The 22,190-nt window shown below is 44.2% G+C and overlaps 1 long non-coding RNA gene across 1 annotated transcript; it reads right to left on the bottom strand.

Moving 5' to 3' along the window:
- Positions 1 to 9,890: 9,890 nt before the first annotated feature.
- Positions 9,891 to 22,186, bottom strand: LOC121269689. The gene is made up of 3 exons (XR_005941393.1): positions 22,077 to 22,186; positions 14,861 to 14,973; positions 9,891 to 12,284 (listed from the first exon to the last, which is right to left on the bottom strand). It is a non-coding gene; the product is annotated as an uncharacterized LOC121269689 (long non-coding RNA).
- Between the last annotated feature and the right edge of the window lie 4 nt (positions 22,187 to 22,190).

The raw sequence follows: 22,190 nt of genomic DNA, 5'->3' as shown, positions 1-22,190 counted from the left end.
TCAAGCACTTCAATAACCTGGAGCACTGACCATTGCCACCTGTAGAGGCAGCTGCTGATAACAGGAGAAGGTCAACTGATTTGAAACGTGGCTTATATGTGCCGGAGTTTTCCGTGCTCACTGGCATCGGGCGTGCTCGGCGGTGTGAGCAGACAATACGGTGAGAAGCCCAAAAACCGATTTCCCGACATTGTTTGCAATCATCCACTCTGCCCATCAATGACAGACCCCATTTCCCAACGTCAGGACCTTCATTGTAATACACCTGAATATCAATATAAGCCCAGCCCACTGGAATCATCTCCACCCACCTCCTCCCCACACTGGATCATCTGAGCACGTTGGCATGATCGTTGTGTTTCACAACAGCATATATAAGGCATGCACTTGATGGGCTTCACTTCGAAGGGAACTCGGAGGTGAGTGCACCGTAATGTCGCCCAGCACTCACCAGAGTCGCCTGTTGGACTTCATGGTTGAGGCCCGTTGTGGGGTGGGGGAGGGATGTAGCCACGCATTAGGAAAACCTCATATAAAGTGACCATTCTTCCTTGGCTGAGACAGTTCAGGCCCAGCCACGTTGACATGGATGGAGTTGGGCCTCTTGCTTATCTGCCCAATAAAGCAGCGCAGAAAGTGCCACCAGGTGCTCCAGAGCTTTTCACCCCTCGGGCACAGACTACAAACTAATGGGTGTTTTAGTGGACTTGCAGAACAGTTGGACGACTGGGCACATTGTACACTCTCTTTGCTAAAGCTGGCCATGGAGCAGTCACTGGTGGAGGTGCTCACAGCCCCTTGCAATGTCAGCATCCCGGTTTGGACCAGTCTCCTGCATGGTTCAAGCAAACAGCGCAGCCTTGCAGCGCGCGTTATAAGAATGCCTGCGCCTGAGCTGAGAGCACAGCATGCAGTCCACTGGGCAAGGCTGCTGCTTGTCGGTCAGGTGGAGTGGGAGGGAGGAGGGTGGTTTTGAGCGGATATGCAGCGCACTAAACTCTGGCCATCCAAGTGTGTGGCCAGCACTCTCCAGGATGCATTAAGGGGCCTTCAGGCTTAACCACGAGACGTTCTTAGTACACCCAAGCCAACCCACGTGCCTCTCTTTCATCCTGCAGGAGTACATCAGGATCATGGAGCCTGGTGAACTAGCTGTATGCCTCGTGGCATACAGAGAGTGAAGACAAATGAGAAGAGAGCAATGGAGGCACTTGGCTGTGCAGAGGGAGGAGCAGCACCTTCTGGAAGAAGGGGCAGCTGGGGCTCCTGTATACGCCGCTGAAGAACCACAGCGAGCCATGCTAGTCGGCATCTATCTAGATCCAGAGTCTATAGATACCGCCTTTCGTTCCTGCAGATGACCAAGAACCAGTGTTGCCGAAGACTGTGCGTGTAAAGGGAACTGGTCGGTCACGTCTGCCATCTGCTGCAGGATTTGGCGTTACGGGGACATGGAGGGCATCCACTACCAGCGGCCGTGGAAGTGACCGTGGTGCTTAATTCTTATGCCAGTGGCTCCTTTCAGGGCTCCGCAGGTGACCTCTGTGGGATATCGCAAGCCTCCACCCACAAATGCATCCATGAGGTCATGGATGCCATCTTTGCGAGGGCCACACAACTTTGTGTATTTTGTCCAGGGCCAGGAGAGCCAGGATGCAAAAGTGATTGAATTTGCCCAGATCTCTATTTGCCGCAGATTCAGGGTGTTATTGACTGCACTGATGTGGTGCTCAGATCTCCGTTGCAACAAGGGGTCAACTATGTCAACCGGAAGGACTTCCAATTCGCTGAATGTGCAGCTGGTGTGCGACCACCACAAACACATCGTGCAGGACTGTGCATGGTTCTCAGGGATTGTTCATGACTCCTACATTCTCAGTCAGTCCCACATCCCTGAGGTCTTCCAGGGTCCACAGAAGCTGCAGGGATATCTCCTCGGGGACAAGGGCTAACCACAGAGGCCGTGGCTGATGTCACCCGTGCGGGGGGGTTCAGACTGCAGCAGAGCGATGGTATAATGAGACTCATGCTGCAGCTTGCAACTTGGTGGAGCAGACCATCGGGATGCTGAAGATGAGGTTCCGGTGCCTGGACCGGTCTGATGGAGACCGGCAAGGAGATGGGGGAGCTGGACGTCTACTGCGACGAGGAAGACATTGATGGGAATGAGGGCGAGGTGTCCACGAAGGCGACAATGACAGTGATTGAGGCCATCACACTGGCAGGCCTGCTCGGGAGGCCCTCATAACTGCTAGATTCGTGGAAGATGGTGATGACGTGCAGGGAGGAGACACATAGATCCTCACATTGCACCTATGAATTTTTGACTCCTGTCTGGCTGATGGCAGCGCACATACCCTCTGTGATAAGGCTCCTGTCATGGGGATGCAGCACAGATCTTAATAATCACTTGATTGAAGGAGGATGATGACGACATGCAGTGAGGACATTCATAGATCTTCACATAGCCTCTGTGAATGGCTGACTCCTGTCTGGCTGAGGACAGCTCGCTTGCGCTCTGTAATCAGAGTCATATCATAGAGACGCAGCCGTGAAACTTTAAATGCACTCGATTCTTTATCTACCTTCAGCACCTGTCAGCCCAGCGTCACCAATCACAGATGCTGACGAGATGGGGGCCAGCCCCACCTTAGAAAGGTGCTGAGAGCACACAGAGAGAAGAGGGAACTCTGTGACGCCTGCCCACGACATTCTGGCAGCAATGACAAGCACCATCGTGTTGCAGGCATCACTAATGTGTCCAGTGAGTGTGAAGCCGGACCATCACGTCAGTCTGAAGGCTGCACTGAGCACAGGGAAGAGGCCCTGGACTGAGACACCTGCCTTTAGCTTGTGCAGGAACCAAGGTTTCACATCTGTGTGACATGAATACTGCTCATCAGAACAAGGAGCCATAGACAGGGTGAAATTCTTGGAGCTTATTTACAATCGTGAACATTATGTACAAGTGATAAACACCTGTGTCCAGGCATCTTCTTGACCTTCCTAACTCTGCCACTACATCTTGATGCTCCCCGGACGTCCACAGCGGAGGTGGAGGCGGCTTGCTGACTGCTTACGGCCTGTGATGACCTAGGCGGGTGTCCTCTGGAGGGCTGAGACCTGGAGGGTCCCGGCCTGCTTTTGGGTCCTGCTATGTGGCAGTGGCACCCTACTCAGCTGTGGAGCTGGAGTTGCTGGCGTCACAGGAAAAGGGGATTCAGATGGGCTGGACACTCCTGGAGTCACCTGGGTGGATGGCCCTGGGGTGTGCACCTGCTGTTCCTCCTCCCTAAGGATGCCTGAGGACCCCTGGCTGACTCCCTGAGGAGAAGGGCGTGATATGGAACTGCCCCGCACCCCTCTCGTATATACTGTTGGAGGCCAACTATAGCGTCAGTGATGGATTTCGCTTCTGCACTGCTGCGTGGGCTGATGTCTTGTACCAAGGCCTCCATGGTGGCCACTATGCTACTAGTGTTGACCTCAGTGCATTGGCATGCCGGCGCTATTACCTCAGCCTGAAGGTGGATGGACTCCTCTTTCGTGCCTTGCAATCTGAGGAGTGCAGTGGACATCCCTTCCTGATGTTCCCGGGTTTGTCTCTGCAGTTCCAGCAACTGAAGTGTGTCCGAGTCCAGAAGTTCATCATCTGACTCAGACTCAGCAAATTTCTGGCCTCCAGCAGTTCTTCGAGTGCCGGGGACCTGGGAGGTCCCTGCCTCCACCTGCTGTGGATCAGACAGTGTGATGTACTCATCAGATTATGATTCCGAGGCTATTCTAAAGCTAGGTCCCGCTGAGCTGTGTGTCTCTGCAGTGGTAGAGTGTGTGGGTGAGCACTGTGACGGGACTTCAATCAGGGTACCTTCAGATTGCTCTTCAGAGGTTTCTTCAGGGCTTGATTGGAGGCCGTGGGTGGTGGACTCCATCGGCTGTTTCCCAAATGTGCCTGTGGAAGCAAGGGGAGATAACTAGTGCATGGCAGGGGACCGTGGAACAGGGGAAGTGACTCACAGCATGGTTGTCTGATGGATGTTGCACTGCTGGATCCTCACTTGGTAGAGCAGTGCTGACCTCACCCTCCACACAGAATGGTCCAGATCCTCTGTTCTCAAAGTCTATGAAGGCCATGATTTCAGGCATTCCTGCACCAATCTGCGGCCTCTCCGTCTTGTTGTGTGTCAGCTTGTTCTGCATGTATAGAGATGGAGACAGTGTAAGCAGGATGCCTGCCAGGCCAGATGATAAGCATGCCTGGCATGTGTGGATGGTGAGTGATCTCACGGATGGGATGAGAACAATGAAGGTGAGTGTGGGACAGCAAATGGTGATGTCCCTTGAACTGGCAGTGAGTGAGGTCCCTGTAGACGTGTGATGGGTTTGTGAGTTGAGAGTGATGAGAAGAGTGACTTACCCTGATGGAACGGAGGAGATCATTCCTCCTTTTTTGGTACTGGGTGACTGTCCTCTCTTGTTGGGTGTTGGTGCTGACCACTGCTGCCACCACCCTCCCACGCTTGATTAATGATGTTGCTGCCCGTCTTGTGGCCAGAAAGGGGTTAGAGGACATCACGGTGGGCCTCCACTGCATCCAAAAGGCACTTGAGGGACGCCTTTTGGGGCCATGCCTTATTTGCAGCAGTCCTGGGCTGGAAGCACTGAGAGATGTGCTCTGTGGCTGCACTCTAACTATAGCGCCTGGCATGATTAAGCGGCGAGGTGACGGCCTGGCAGGCGAATGAGAACCCGCCAGCCATCGAAATGGAGTGTTTACCGGGAATGCATAATTAATGAGGTGATATGGGTGATATGGCGTGAAAGGCTGCCATTGCGGCACACGGGTAAAATGTCCTTTATCCTGCCTACTACCGCACTTAGTGCAAGTCTGGGACGATTCTGCCTATAGTTTATGAATTATATATATATATATATATATATATATAAAAACTCACACCACACAGTGGTTTCAGAGCTGTAATTTAACCTCATGGTTTGGGTGACATGCTATAAATCATGTCCACTTCAGAAGGACGTTTGAACTCCTTGCTTTCTAATCACTCTCAGGTAGGGATTATTTGGTATTCATTACACCCTAGAGATTGGCTTGTTTGAAAAATCGTTTGAGCATTCAGCAGGGTTTCACAGAAGTTATCACGAACTAGCTTCTCACTTTAAAAGTAAAAATGGTGCTGCCTCTCAACACAATACAGTTTGCCTCAGGTGGCAACAATTTCTCCTCTGCTTCAAAAGACTGTTTTGAAATTTTATTTCAAGAATCTTGGTGTTCTGAGAGGTGCAAGATCCCAAAAAGCAAATCCTGGTGTGTTTGTTTGTGAGCACCCTGGGGGAATCCCTTGTCGTCAGGCACCTAGTGCCTGATTGAGGGATCAGCGATCAGGAAGGGGGTAGTGGGTGATTTTGAGAGCCCCCTCCCCTCACCTTGCTGTCAACTCTCCATTCCCCCTCCCCTGTGATGCTGACCCCTCGACCCCCTCCCACAATCACTCATCTGTGCCTGGATCCACTGCAATGTTGAGCTTCACTTGGGTGTAGTACCAATAGCAGCCAATGCCTCACCGGTGGTGCTGCTGAGCAATGAAGAGCTGCCGGCCTCTGATTGGCCAGCAGCTGTCAATGGGTGGGACCTCTGCCCCTGAAGTCCTTGATCCTGGGGAAGACCCATTGCTTCCCAGTTAAGTGCCTGATTGGCACTTAATGCAAGGAGCCCTCCCGAAAAGAAGCAAGATGGGGCTCTTGCCGAATCTCCAGCCAGTTGGCGAGATGTCTGTCACCTCCATTAAACACGGTCCATTAAGTTAATACTATTGTTCCAACTGGCCTTCTACCTGGACAATGGTGATCAAACTGAAAATAACCCCAAGTGATGTCATCTTTACACTACCAGAAAGTTTGTGTAAAATTTTTTTTTCATATGTACGTTAGTTGGCAAACTAGCAAATATTCTGAGTTCAAAACAAAAACAAAAATAAAAATACCTGGAAAAACTCAGCAGGTCTGACAGCATTTGCGGAGAGGAACACAGTTAACGTTTCGAGTCCGTATGACTCTTCAACAAAACTAAGGAAAAATAGAAGAGAGGTGAAATATAAACTGGTTTAAGGTGGGGGTGGGGGTGGGGGGGAGTTGGGGTGGGACAAGTAGAGCTGGATAGAGGGCCAGTGATAGGTGGAGATAACCAAAAGATGTCATAGACAAAAGGACAAAGAGGTGTTAAAGGTGGTGATATTATCTAAGGAATGTGCTAATTAAGGGTAGAAAGCAGGATGAGCAAGGTACAGATAGCCCTAGTGGGGGGTGGGGTGAAGGGAAGGGATAGAAATAGGCTAAAAGATAGAGATAAAACAATGGATGGAAATACATTTAAAAATAATGGAAATAGGTGGGAAAAGAAAAATCTATATAAATTATTGGAAAAAGGGGGATCGGAAAGGGGGTGGGGATGGAGGAGAGAGTTCATGATCTAAAATTGTTGAACTCAATATTCAGTCCGGAAGGCTGTAAAGTGCCAAGTCGAAAGATGAGGAGCTGTTCCTCCAGTTTGCGTTGAGCTTCACTGGAACATTGCAGCAGGCCAAGGACGGACATGTGGGCATGAGAGCAGGGTGGAGTGTTGAAATGGCAAGTGACAGGGAGGTCTGGGTAATGCTTGTGGACAGACCGAAGGTGTTCCGCAAAGTGGTCACCCACTCTGCGTTTGGTCTCTCCAATGTAGAGGAATTCGCATTGGGAGCAACGAATGCAGTAGACTAAATTGAGGGAAATGCAAGTGAAATGTTGCTTCACTTGAAAGGAGTGTTTGGGCCCTTGGACGGTGAGGAGAGGGGAAGTAATTTGGGTTATTTGATTGAGTTGGAAAGAACAGGATAGAGTTAATTTTCTTGAATATCATATCTATTATTCTATTAATAACCCATTTGTATCCAGGACATAAAGAAGTTTTTGATAGGCACGTGCAACCAAAGAATAAATGAAACAAAAACAGAAAATGCTGGAAAATCTCAGAGGGTCTAACAGCATCTGTGGAGAGAAAGACAGAGTTAACCTTTCGAGTCCGTATGACTTTTCTTCAGAGCATAAATGAGCAAAAAAACAAATGATTGTATTGTCATACTGAAGCATATATAAAAAAATTCTATTTTGTTGATTAAAACATATATAGCCCTATAGTGCGTTGACACTATTGCAGATCAAAGCCATTCGTCTGCAAATTTACTGGACAATTGCTTTCATCAAAAGGTTAATTAAGATAAGACTTCTTAAGTTGAGATACCAGGTACACTTTCTCAGAATGCTTTGATAATGTCCATCTGCCATTTGTCATGGAGAATTGGACTCTGTGACTGCACAGGTTCAACTGAGGCTGCACCAGTTCAAGCTGTTATTGTTCTACGGAATGTCAGCTTCAGCTGAGAATGTTAAATTAATTCAGACATTGCCCAGGATAAAGTGGTCTGCTTTGATCATGTAAAGCATAAATTTGTGCGTAAACTGTGAGACAGTGGTTGAACACATGTGACTCTGGGCTGATACAGCTAAGCAAACAGATTGAGGGATAAGAATTCATCTTGGACAGTAGCACTGAACAGGTGCTATCCCATTTTCCTCTTGCTTCACAGCCTGTCAATTCCATTGACTTCAAGATCCAGCAGTTGTGCTGTCGCCTGCTTTGTACTAACACGCAATGAATTTCTACCCTTGAATGTCCAGGTTACAGCTACACATGAACACTCCAAAGGCCTGTGCCCTTCAGTGTTCATGTCCGTTTGCATTTTGGCAATATTAGATCAGATTTCACTATCAAAGTAATGCTGATATGATGTAGAGCTGTACCCACTGTTATTTATGTGCAAATGGTGCAACAATATCAGGCACCAGGCAGCTTCATGATTAAACTCAAAAATCTGGAACTTGCTGATTTGTGCCCCTCTGCCATCTTCTTCACCATTCAAACACATTGAATGGCGTGAAACTACCGTATTTGTGCTGCAGATACAAACGTGACTCATCACAGGAAGGTAAGTTAGTCATTTCAAGCCATAGTATCCTTTTAACGATAAATGTCAATAATTGTCAACTAACCAGTTTGGCATGGAAGATTGACGATTAAAAATATGGAGTCCCGTTCCATCAGGTTTTAATCATTGTTGGAGAATTTTAGAAATGTAAAATTTAAATTTTACATTTTTTAAAACTTTTCCTTCATATCTCTTTTCTCTCTCTTTAATCCAAACTTTCCATCGCTTTATTTCTCTTTCTGCACCTAATTTGACATGGAATTCAATGACTCTAATTTTCACCTTCTTCTCAATCTTTGAGTTATTTATTTCACAACACTTTGAGCTGATTGGATGAGGAGTAACACAGTTGGTTGCCCTGTTCACTCAGGTCCTAGATGCCCGGTTTCTTTTGTCACTGTAACTCCTGACACCAAACTGGAAGAGGAACTCAACATCCATTCTGCCCGTCATTGCACACGCAGTTCCTCCCACCGCTGACATCAGTGTTGTGCAACCATTGCCTGTTGAACCCTCACCACCCCATTCCCGACCACTCACTTCCTTCCGCTCATCACCCTGAATCCCTGACCCTCTTGCCACCTAGCTCACTTCCCGAATCCCAACCCGATCCCAATCCCAACTCGGCGCCCCATTCCTGACACCTCTCGCTGCCCCTTTCACCACTTTGCACACCATGACTGAGGCAGCAAGGGCTTAAGAGAAGGCTGGCGAGCAGGGCTGCAAGTTAGAAGGTGAAGGGCTGGGAGAAGGGAGGTGAGTGCGAGGCAAATGAGGGAGAATGAGGACGGCATGGGCTTGGAAATGGGGCAGCAAGCAGGGTGGTCAAGGGGTGGTGAGTAGGGCAGTAAGTGAGGCAGTGAGAGGTTGGAAGTGGGGCAGAGAGAAAGGCAGTGAGGGGGTGGTGAGAAGGACAGTGAAGGATAGGAGTGGGGCGGCTAGTGATTTAGTGAGGAGTCAGGAGTGGGGTAGTGAGTGGAACACAGCAAAATAGTGTTTGTTTTTGGGCTGAGTTTGATCTGTGCCATCTTTGTTGTTGGGAAGTAATGTGAGACATCACGGACTGGAATGGCACAGGCACTGCTACTGCATATGTGATGAGTGCACCCTCTGCAGTTACAATGTCAACAAATGCAGCCTTCTCTTATCAATTCGCACTTTCAGTGACTTGCTGTGCTAAAAAAAATTAAATGCAAATTAAAGGCAAATGTATATAATGGCAGATGCTGTTAGTTTGCCCAGATACAGCAATATCTGACCCATAGACTCCCTAGGTTAACTTTCCCCTGTTGCTTTTGTCGTTGTTAATGTTTGGTGGAAAACTGGACATCGAGCCAAAATTCAGAATGAAGTAATCTGTAGCCTAAGGAGAAGGTAAGAAAGAGATCAGCCCAGAGCACTAGATTCCAAGAAACCACTTTTTTATTCAGGAATATGCTTTGGAGAATCTAAAGAAGACTTCAAATTTGTCCGAGCAGAGGAGACTTAGCAAACTGAAACTTGAATAGATTTTCTGAGTTTTATGTAGAGCAATATTTCTTTGATTAATATTTTTGTCTCTTTGTAAGATTCTGTGTTTTCTTATAGGTTGTAGGTGAATATCATAGCAATTTTCTAACCTGATCCTGGATATAGTATTTCTGTTTTTTAATAGACTGAAGATAAAGTGGGAACCCATACAATTTTCAGCATACAATTTATCACAGTTGGATTAGTTGTTAGATTTAGGCCAAATAGAGTTTTTTGCAAAATATGAAGTGCAATTGCTTGTAACAGAGAGGAACATTGTATGAAAGTTGAAAGAGAAAGCACTAGTTTTAATAACTGTAATGATACTCAATAGAAATAGTAGTGAAAGCTGTACTTTTATTAAATGCATAATTATTATCACAAACTTTCAAGTAACCTTTTTCCTGATCATAGAGGAACATCCATTTTGGTAAACAAAAATCCAGCAAGAACTACTTTTGCAGGTCTCTCTGAGATTGAAATGAATGTTGATAATAAATATAATGGAGTGCAGAGTTCATGGGTGACATTATTATGCCCTCTTGGTGCTAATTTACTGGTTCATGAAGTAGACACATAATAAAACCAAGCAGTAGGCAGCAAAACATTAACAGTGGAGACTGAAGGACTAGTTCAAAGCAACCCTACAGCTGAAACATTGACTTTGAGTCTTTCCACTCATTAAGTGAAGCAGGGATCTCTCTGCCAACAGTACATTATCTTATATTAGTGCAATTTTGTGAACCTTATTCCATACAGGCTTTGGAGCATTTATTTAAAATACAGCTATGATTACTTACTAGATAGGAGCCAAGGGTAAAAGCTGCCATTTTTATTGTAATTTCTAGAGCAATCTAATATAGATGAGGGTATTTGGACATTCAAGGACAAACTTGAAATGGTAGCAATCAATGAGAAATTTGCCCTTCAAGTGCTGACAGACTTCTCCAATTTTTAAAATATGTGCATGTTTTCAATCATAAACATCTGCAAAAATGATTTTTGGTACAATCGGCTTATTCTTACTGCCTATTGAAGTGGAAATAGAGCAAATAAGTGGAACTACAAAAGAGTTCACCATTTCTTCAGTAGACCTTCACAAACCTTTCATCGTGGTCCTACTAGGGGATCCACAATATTCTCAAAAGTGCCTAGATCTGCTAAGAACTGTTATGATCAGGTGAGAAGGGGTGAACTGGCTCCCTTCTATTCAACCTCCTCGGTTGGTCACAACAAAGGTTTAAGTTCCTTTTTCACTAGGATATGCCTTTTCCGAATCAGAATGTATTTAACTATTTAAGCTGTGAGCTGTAAGAAGCCAATCAAACAAGGCTTTCTTGAGTCGAAGAAAAAGCAAGTTTATTAACCACTAAATCTGAGAAGAATAATAAAAACGCAACATCGAGTATCCGGTCCTCACATAGTCTTTCAGGCCCACACACACACACTGACACATTCAAAGGGGAGTTAGAGTCCAATAAAATAGATAAAAAATATATATGGTCCTTTCGTCCTTGAGGTGCAGTGTTTTAAACCCTTTGGCTGAGGCTGATTTGGGTTAGCTGGTTTCTTGGATGCAGTCAGATGTAGAAGATGTTGCAATTATTATAAGATCTCGGTTTGGTGGTAGATTTCTGGCAGAGTTGACTTCTTGAACCAGGCGACACACTTATTCCAAAACAGAGAGAGAGAGCAGCCGTCAGGCCTTCAACCTGTATCCTCTGCTGAAGACTTTCTTGACACCACCTGTGTCACTTGCAATCTCTCTTTAGTAGCTGGGCAGCTTGTCTTGAAATACTTCATGCATTGTGTGTTTCCAAGAGGCTTTGGGTATGTTTGCCTGAGGCAACCATTGTTTCAATATCCAGTGTTTTGCATTTTTAATGCCACTTCCTTAGACTGTTTCGATGGGTGTCTTTCTTGTCACACTTCCCTGAGGGTGATTTGCTTGTTACTCACCTTCACCTTGAAATGTGGCCTTGCATTTTTACGAAGTTTGCTCTGTCTCAGTTCAAGTTGCAAAATATCCAGTCAGTTGAAAGTTGAAAAATTATGTTTTCAAAGGTAAAGGGGCATAACCTCATGATAAAATCATCACAATGCATTTTGCAGCTGCCCATGAACTTGTAATGGGACATTTGTCTAAGAATCATTTTGTGCAAAAATGGTGCTTGGATTCTTAAAAAGTTGGTCAATTTTTGTTGCTGCACAACCAATAAAACTGTTCAGTAAGTGGCAACTGAAGTAATCACTCAGGAATTGCTTGAAGTAGTATTCTTTGCTGCTGAAGTTGAAGATATTTTTCTGCTCTGTTCCAAAACTTGGCAGGCATGGAACCACAAAGGCTATCAAAATCAAAACTCTGTCTAATTTCCATTCCACGGCTGGTTTTGGTCAATTTAAGTGTGCGTTGGGCTCCCTGATAGCTCATAAAGGAATAGGAAGGATTAATACTGAGCAGTGGTCTGTATCATGTTAACTGACCTCATAAGATATTTGAGGCGGGCATTACAAGTGGCCTCTCAGTGTCCTTGATTGTGAAGGGTTAACAAAATAACAGGTCCAAGTGCCTGTTGCTGATTGCTGTCCTGCTGAAATGGTCTTTCTGTGTTGGCATTGGGCAAGGATGGGGCTAGAGTTCATTGTGATATCCCACATGATTGAACATCCTGATGATAATTGTGATCCAGACCCACATGTGAAAAATTTGGTGTGGTTGAAGAGTTGCCAGCACATCTGGAACCATACAGGTATGGAGAAAATAAGAAAATAAAATTAATGTCAACCTTCTGACTACAGAATATCCACGCGTTCCTGAAATTGATGTTGACTGTAAAAGCTTGGAGAGACTATGTAAATTGATAGCACCAGGGAAACCCTAACAGTTCTTATTTTCTCAAAAGCAGTTGAATTTCCAGACCTAGGTGCATCACTGTAGCTTGAATATAAGAAGATAGAGCTCTCTAATGCTCTGTATGGTGCTAAATAATAGAGATCAGGAAGGTCCCAGGTCTTCTTCCTCATCTGCACTGTTATCTCAATGATAGGGAAACAATAAACACTGTCTGTATTCCTGGCCTTGATCCCTTTTAGTAATAACGTTTGCTTTTATGTACTGCCTTATCCTGTCAATGTTCCAAAGTTCCTCACACATTGAATAGTTTTGGAGTTTAATTACTATTGCTGTTTAGGAGGACATGGTAGCATCATTCAATCAACAGAAACATGACAAATGACTTGTTTATTCGGGGTATGTTAGGGGAGAATTTTGGGCAGGACACTGGTATAACTCTCTGCTCTTGTTTAAATAAATGCCATGGAACCTTCAACATCAGCCTGAACCATTAAAACAGTTTTCATCTGAAGGTCAGCACCTCAAACAAAGCAGCTCTTCTTCAGTACATTATGAGCTGGACTCCTGCGAGGAGACTTCAACCCATAATCTTTAGACTCAGAGGTGGGAGTATGACTGCGTGATCCAAGTCAATATAAAATGGACCATTCTTCCATTGACGCCTGCTCCAAAGCACATGCACATGTAAATGTCAGGTGAGAACAAGACTGAAGTGACGTCTTTCATGTTGAAATGGCTTCCCACTGCTTTGCAGGCTCAGATAAGAAAAAAGGAAGTTCTGATGAAAGACCATCAACCTTAACTTCATTTCTCTCTCCACAGATGCTGCCAGACCTGCTGAGTATTTCCAGCATATTCTGTTTTTATTTCAGATTTACAGCATCCAAGGTATTTTTCTTTTGGATGAAAAATGGGACCTTGGAAGTTATGAGAGGGCTGCCAACACAATTGAATGGATGAAGAATGATACGGTATTATTAAAAGCAAATATATATGAGTGAGCCAAATGCTGCAATTCAATCTTAGAAACCTGACCGCATTCAATTTTGCTCTCAAGATTTCTGAACATATTTCAAACTCTCGTCTGGATTACAGCTTTCTAATGTTCTGATCGTATTGAATAAGACGATATTTTATATCTGCAGTCCCAATTTCCTTTTGAAGTAAAACTCATGTTCTTTTATTTTCCCGATTTTTTTTCCTCCCACACCTTTATGTCCGTTCTTTTCTAGTTCTCACATTAAAAACACCAATTTACTGAAGAAAGTTGACTAAAAGAGTTAACAAACTCTCATTCTTGCAGTAATGGAGGAATAGTAATTCATTTGTTCTAACTAGATTGCTTTATTCATTTTTGGACCAGGTATAAAGCCATTTTCCTGAAAGGCATCGGTTGACTAATACATTACTCAAGAGGTGGTGCAAAATCTCCCTGTGCCACACTGCTGCCTTTATCAAAAGCTTTTATAAAGCTCCCAACACCAAACTTGTGGCTTTGATGATGCATGGAGCTGATTGCAATAGATGCTCATGGTACATGTCACAGAGTCACATTTCCTACTGTTCTCCACTTTTAATGGACCTTTCCTTTTTGCAGTCTTTCCTGATAGCTAACATCTCATTATCAATACAGTTCATCGATATGGGAGGCTCAGAAAAGAATTCTACTAGAGTTGATCACTGCTGCATGGATATTTTATAATGTCTCCGTAGTTTAGTTTCAATGAATCTGATTATCAGAGCAAGTGTTTTACAAGTCATTTATTTTAATTAACCCGTGTGTTTCCCTCTAACCACATGCAGGGAAAAGGAACATTTTTGTGCTTAACTTCAATAAATTATATACCATTCCATCAAAGCACAAATTTATTTTGCAAGAATATTATATTGAATTGCTAAATAAAGGCTAACAATCTCATTTGAACAGGATGTACTTGTGCCACAGATTCATCGGTGGAGGTGCTTATTTTGCCTCTGAGGTTACAGCTGGTCAATTAACCTGAGGCAGTAATAGCCTTCATAGCCATGGGACACCTGGACAATCTTCCCAGCCAGAGGGGTTTGCAGTTCTGACATCACTGAGTTTCTTCCCTTTCTTCCCTATTACACTGGTAGCAGAAATAGCGACACGAGTGCTTATGGCAATTATAATTCCAATAATCCTGTGAGACCCAAAGCCTAGCATCATTGCTTTTACAATGGGCTGCATTGTAGGTCTTGGGTTCAATTTCCAGTCTGTACCGAGTCAATGCTTCCAGCATCCGCGGTTTTTTTGTTTTTATCTTGGGGAACTATATCTGGCCTTAATGCTGAAATAGGATGGGGAAAAGTTAGGCAGATTCCTGTTCCCAATTATTATCATAGAATTGTACAATGGCACAGCACAGCAGAAGAGGTGGTTCAGACCATTGAATTTGTGCTTGCTTTTTCGAAGAGCAACCCACTTAGTCGCACTCACCTGCTCTTTCTCCAACTTCCTTCAATTTTTTTCCCCTTCAGGTATGTTATGTTCCTTCTGTCGGATTGCTTTGCTCACGGACATGGTTGCCCGCTTATCTACTGCTGGGTGAGCTGGAAAACAATATATTGCAGACACAGAGACCAATATAAGATGAAGCATGCTGTTTATTTACATAAGCAACAGAGCACTAACACAATATATGCTTCTCCAACTGGACCCTATTCTAAACTGCTGATTAACATTGTAGCCCGCGCTGCAGAGCCATTGGGTAATAAAGTCACGTGGTCAATCTGCTCACATTCTCTTAAAGGTGTATTGCACCTCAGATTACCACAAGGTAATTATCCGGCTTCTTTTTGAAGGCTACTATTGAATCTATGTCCACCAGCCTATCAGGCAGTGCATTCCAAATCCTAATCACTCGTTGCATAAAAAAGTTTTTCCTCGTGTCGGCTCTGCTTCATTTGCTAATCATCTTAAATCTGTGTCCATTCATTATCAGCTCTCCAGTTATTGGAGACAGTTATTCTTTATCTACTCTATTTAAACCCTTTGCGATTTTAAACAAGCCTTTCAAACCCCCTCTTACCTTTCTCTGCTCTGAGAACAATCCCAGTTTCTCCAGTCTATCCATGTAACTGTAATTCCTCCTCCTGGAACTATCCCGTGACTCCTGCTGCAAAGTAGACCTCTGGTGAAGATAGCATTGCAACTTTCCCATGTGGTTGAATGGTCTGTTGGTGCTTACTGCCTTGGCTTATGCATGATAATTAGACACTTTAAGGGCAGTTATGCCCCCAATATTAGTCAGTGCCAAGGAGTGGAGAAAGTTTCAGAAAATTGTGTTTTTCTTTTATAGTGAAGATTAATGGGAAATTTTATGTGCTTGGTTGGCTGATGAATCATTTAAATATGGTTAACCATCAGGGATAATGTGACTGAGTCTGAATAATGCAGTGATGGGAACAAAGATTTAGTATGTCATATTGGCCAGATCCCTTCAGTCAAGTACAAGGAATTGCACTTGTGCTTTGTTTAAGTGAAATTATGACCTTGATAACACAATGTCGTTGGTTGGCCTTTCCCTTCTACATTTTCTGAACAGTGAGGTAGAAAAATTTTCCAGTTGTGTCTGGAGGTGCAATGAACCACTTCCTGCGTGCTCCATGAGCACAGCTGTTCGGACATTGGGGCATTGCTTAAACAATAGCTATAAAATAATATCTACACCATGACCAAAGAAGGCTTGTTCCAGTTTTATTTCTCTAGTAAATTATGCGCACATGAGTGATCATAAGCCACATTTTGATCAACAGGTGCTGATTGAAATAATCACCAGTCTAAAATTTTCTTGTGGGATTGATTTGTGATTCTTAGAAGTCAGGCATGATTGAAGTGGTTCAATTGTTTAGATTCTCTTTTGTCATTTTTAATTTAGATGGCCAATATTGCCAAAGGGCTTCTGGCTGAATGAATTGGACAGCTATCCTTCACCTTCTGAGTGCAGATTTGCTTTGATTGGAATGTAGATCCCGGCCAAAATGTAAACTGATTTTGGTTGTCTCAGCTTGCTCGGACTCTTTTTTTGAAATATATGTCAATTAGAGGTTACTAGTAGCCCCAGGCCAATTCAGAGATTTGTTTCACTGCCTGTAGTCCCAGGTGCTATTGGTTCAAAAACACCAGCCATTCAACTTTTTCTCCAGACTGTACAAATCTGGCTCTATGTGGTTTTTCTGAATCAAACCTTAGATTCAAGAGGTGATTTTTGTCAATTAAATTAAAGTGATACTTATTTTTGTTTCTCGTGACAGAACAGCCTGACAGCAGGGCCTGATACAGGAACAAGAAAAGGAAATTATGTGAAACAAGTCAGTCCTTTTGACTACTTGCATTTTAAATTTATTTACAACCCTCAGTTCAATGATATTCCTGGTATCTAATTTCAAAATTCTATAATAAAGCAGCTTTATCCATTTTGTTTCACTGCAGCTAAACATGACACTGGTAGTCTCTTAGCCTTATTCAATTTAACCACATTGTCCCTTTCAAGATAAGCTTTTCTATACTGTTCCATTTAACATATATATCACTCTTGGCTCCATGTTATTTACTTTATACTTATCTGCAATGAGCTCATTTACCAACATAATTGGCTGGTTTCTTAAAGATCTGTGAGCTAGAATTGTAGCTAGACCCATGTAGTTAATTAATGTTTGTAAATACAAAAGCGTTATTATGCTACATCCGAAGCAATAGTATCAGGTAGGCTAATGGACAGTATGTGTTTGGAAATAGTGATTTCTTTTTAGTAAACAGTATCCCCCAATGACTTCAATGAAAACCAAAAGCAATATCTTTTAAAAACAAAAAAACTGCGGATGCTGGAAATCCAAAACAAAAACAGAATTACCTGGAAAAACTCAGCAGGTCTGGCAGCATCGGCGGAGAAGAAAAGAGTTGACGTTTCGAGTCCTCATGACCCTTCGACAGAACTTGAGTTTGAGTCCAAGAAAGAGTTGAAATCCTATTTCTCAAGTTCTGTCGAAGAGTCATGAGGACTCGAAACGTCAACTCTTTTCTTCTCCGCCGATGCTGCCAGACCTGCTGAGTTTTTCCAGGTAATTCTGTTTTTGTTTTTAATATCTTTTAAAACCCTTACGATGGAGCAACAGCCTGTGCTATATAGATCTCTAGGGACCAATGCCGCAATATACTTCAAATGGATGTAAGGTATGTGAAGTTAATGACAGAAACTTATGCTCCTTTTGTAGATTTTGGAACACATTCTTTTCCCAAAGGCCATCTAGGAAGAGATTATGCTGTAGTTTGTGTTAGAAAAGGAATAATTTGCACTTATACAGTGCTCTTCATGTCCTCAGGATGTTGCATAGTGTTTTACAATCATTGAAATACTTTTGAATTGTTGGCACTGTTGTAATGTAGGGAATGTGGCAATCAATTTACACACAGCAAGCTCCCAAACAACAATGTGAAAATGATCAAATATTCTGTTTTGCTTTTGCTGGTTGAGGGATAAATATTGGCCAGGACACAGGGAGAACACACCAGTTCTTCATTGAGATAATGCTGTGGGATCTTTCATATCCACCCTCCACCCAGGATGGCAAACCTCATATTTGAAGGACATAATGATTGATGGTGCAGCACTGAGACAGTTTTGCATTGAGTGCCAGTCTAGAATTTGGGCTCAAGTCTCTGGAATGGGGCTCAAACCCATAATCTTCTGGCTCAGAGCTGAGAGTGCTACTATACATATCTAACATGTTATTAGTGAAGCTCCCTCACTGAATTCCTAAGACAGTACTGCTGGTTACTATTCCAAGGCCACTAGCTTTCATGGGGGCTATGATTTTCAGTGTTTCTTTGTGACAAATGTGACTTCTAAAATGTAAATATTCAGATAGTGCGCATGGGCAGAATCTTCTGCTCTCTCTGGAGGTGAGCTTGGAGGTAGGAAGGGCGTTTAATTAGGAGGCGGGATGGTGGTGTACCTGAAACCTGCCACCTTCCTGCTCCACTAGAATGAAGATCTGGTGGGGGATGGCCTATGGTCAACATTCCCACCCTCCCCTACCAATTGAGATCCTTAAGTAGCCAGTTAATAACTACTTAAGGGCCTCATCCCACCACCACTGGGATTAACCCAGCTGCAGACAGGCCTGTCGCCATGTGGTGTGCAGAGCAGCTACAACCATGTGGTTGTCATTTTGGGGGGAAGGGGAGGATCCCTTGATCAATAGCACTCAGTATCAGAAAGGGGCCTTCAGAGAGCCACCTGCTTGCCCCTGCCCCTCCTCCTCCTCCTCCTCCTCCTCCTCGCAACCCCCACCCTGCGAACCTCCCCCCACCCCCGCCAAACTATTTACCTGGGGCCTAGTCCTGGTATTTTTTGATCCTGGGATTCCAGGGGCGTCTTCTTCCTGCAGCAGCCATGGCGTCCTCAGCGGCACTGCTAAGTGCAAGAGCTGCTGGACTCTGGTTGGCTAGCAGCTCTTGGTAGGCAGGACTTTTGCCCCCGGGGTCCTGATTCCAGGGGAAGGCCTGCTGGTGGTCTCGCCACTGCCTGATGTGGTTTGGTGGGCCTTCTTGAAAAGAGGCAGTGTGGCTGTCTTGCTAGTTCTCCAGCTGCCAGGCGAGATCCCTGACACCTCAAGAAGATTTTGCTGAATGTTGCAGATGTCTTGCTTCAAGAATCAGTACCTGGCTCGCAAGCCAAATGTAGATGCATTTAAACCAGGACAGAGTAAGAATAACAGATGGCGGTTCCTCCATAATTTTATCCATACCACATTATTCCCTAAATGAGACTGCCAATTACAGGGAGTTACAAGGCTGCCACCAGTTAGTGCTTTGAATTAACTTGTTACATGAAAGTTTTATTTATAATGACACTTGTAATGGGAATCAATTTATAGTATTTCAAGCATTTTCAATTTTCTTGGCTGGCTTCAAGAAAGTGGGCATTGTGGGGAATATGAGGAAAATGAAGAAGAAAATTGAGGTCAACAAATATGACAAGCACACCTGTTCCTTCTGCAAATTAGGGTGGCCAATATCTGGCATTGTGAACCCTGGATGAAGATGGTGTCTGGAGGAGCCCGGCTTACAGCACCACCTTAACCATCACTACAAAGCCCATGACGCACCATCTTTGGGAGCTGAAGAGTGCAGGTCAGGCATCTGATCCTGCCCAGCAATTTATGCATCAGCAAACTTTATTAATAAGTGTTAAATGATGTAAAAGCAACAAAAAATCTCTTGGCTAAATGATTTTAACATTCAGCAACATTAATGCTGACAAACTATTTAGTTAGTGAGTTAACTTCTACTCTCCATAGTTTGTCACTAGAAAATATGGCCTAGAATTTTGTCCGCTTGATGTCTGTTTCTCACCTACATGTGCTACATGAGCTACATGTGCTCCAAAACCACCAATGTAAAGACCAGGAAGTATTTGCTCAGTACAGTTGCTTGCCATATTGGTTAATGCCAAAAATTTGGCCTGCAGTGCCCACCTGGAACAAGCCTGAGGCCATTAACATGGGAATATTAAGGGCCTAACATTGATTTGTGGCCCTCACAGTCCTGAGGCAGCCAACAACAGCTGTGCCTGGAAGACCAGGTTGACAGAAAACCTAATAGGTGGTCCTTAAAGGCACCATGAAGGGATTGCATGTTGGACTGCAACTAACAAACTAAGATTTTAAAATACCCGAATGGAGCTGAGATGACCAGGACTGCTCCTTCCAAGCAAAGAAGCCAGGCCACCAACTGGCCACTGCTGTCCCCTCATTAATCAATACTACTACCTCCACATTGTTCATCATCTATCCACCCCACCTCTGCCACTACCCCTCTTCCACCATCACCTCCACCCACAAGTTCCTCACTCAAGGGGCACAGTGACTAATTCTGAGCAGCACAAATTAAGGAGCTTCAGATGGAGACCAAGAAGGTCTTGTGGTGCAGTGGGTAGCATCCCTGTCTCCGAGCCAGATGTTCCGGGTTTAAGTCCCAATCCAGGATTTGATGGCCAAGGAAGTTGGGTTCATGAGGTAGCCACACAAGTTGAGGATCGACTTGTAAATCCTTCTAACATACGCCAGTGGCAGGTGTAGGAGCGCAGCAGATTCATGGTCAGCCATTTGAGGGAAAGCCTCTACCATCACTATCCATAGCTCCAGGCTACATCATGCATATAAAAGTGTACGTTGCCACAGCAACTCACACTCCTTGGAGTGGAGGTGGGGGGTGGGGGGGGGGATGTTGGTTGGCTCATTTGGGTGGAAGATCAATTGCGGATTCAATTGGTGCCAAAAGCATGGGGTTCGATCGCTGAGCCAGCTGGGGTAGATGCGGGACCTGCCTCCTTGGGGGAGGTTATGGCGCTGTGGGTCAGACCTGCCTTTGGGCAAAGAACTGAAGAAGAGGGAGGGCAGCATAGGTTTAGCAGAATTATGCCAGGACTCCAAGGATTCATTGATGAGAAGAGGTTACACAAATTAGGGTGGCATCCTTGGGATTTAGAGGGTCAAGGGGAGAATTGATCAAAGGCTTCAAGATAGCAAGGGGAACAGACAGGGTAGATGAGGATAAGCTACTTATGCTGGTTGGGGAGTCTGGGACTAGAGGGCATAGTCTAAAAATTAGAGCCAGACCTTTGCAAAGGTGGACTTTGCGGGATTTTGCTCTGTCCAAATTGGCTGCTGCACATTGTACATTATACTGTGACCACACTTCAAAAGTCATTCATTGGCTGTAAAAAGATTCCAAGGTTGTGAAAGACCCTATAAAAATGCAAGTTTTTTTTTTAAGTGGAGTGGAGAAATTGGCAGGAGGAGGAGCAAGAACTTTGATTTTCTTCAAAAGTATGTGCCTTGTCACTGTTCCTGAGAGATTTCACTGGTGTTGGAAAAACTGCAAATGAAGGAATGGAAGAATCTCTGTGCAGTTGTATTTCTTACTTCATATTATTTATCAAACTGCAGGAGGCAAAGTTAATCAGCTGTGATTGGTTATCACGTCAGTGCATCTTATAAGCAAAGCTCGCATTGATTGGCCTTAGCCTGAAGGGGCGGATACCTGGAACCCAGTTTCTGGGAGATCAGCCTGATGTTTTTGAGCTCCATCATGAAGTACAGTTGTATTCAATGGGGAAAGATACTTCTTTTGATTTTCCTTTGTCCCAGTTTGAACTTCAAAGGAAGGGAATGGGTATAACTTTTCCCCCTGGAGCGACCTTCTGCTTACCTGGCAGTTGGGTTCGGTGTTCCAAGAACCTTTAAACTTTACTTTTTTGTACATTACATTGCTCTATTTGGGGCTTTTGGGGCAGTACACAAGTTGGTTGTTGTGTTCGTTAATTGGCAGCAGTGACTACGCCTCAAGCTAAGTATTTAATTGACTCTAAAGTATCTTGGAATGTCTTGATGTTATGAAAGGCACTACATAAATGCAAGTTCTTCTTTCTTTATCATTGTACTGATTAACGTTCCAAGTTATGAGGAATTACTGAAGTGCTAAATTGTCGGACCAGGGTTCGAATCCCATCGTAGCCGTTGGTGAAATTTTAATCCAATAAAAATCTGGAATTAAAAGTCTGATGATGACCATAAAACCATTGCCAATTGTTGTAAAAACCCATCTGGTTCACGAATGTCCTTTGGGGAAGAAAATCTGCTGTCCTTACCTGGTCTGGCCTACAAGTGACTCCAAATCCACAGCATTGTGGTTGATGCTTAAATGCCCCCGAACAAAGGCAACTGGGGATGAGCTGGCCTAACCAGCAACGCCCACATCCTAT

The sequence above is a fragment of the Carcharodon carcharias genome, chromosome 25, assembly GCF_017639515.1.
Source record: "Carcharodon carcharias isolate sCarCar2 chromosome 25, sCarCar2.pri, whole genome shotgun sequence".
In the NCBI taxonomy this organism is placed as follows: Eukaryota; Metazoa; Chordata; class Chondrichthyes; order Lamniformes; family Lamnidae; genus Carcharodon; species Carcharodon carcharias.
Note: the sequence above shows the minus strand (reverse complement) of the source record. Positions and strands in the feature narration are given on the sequence as shown.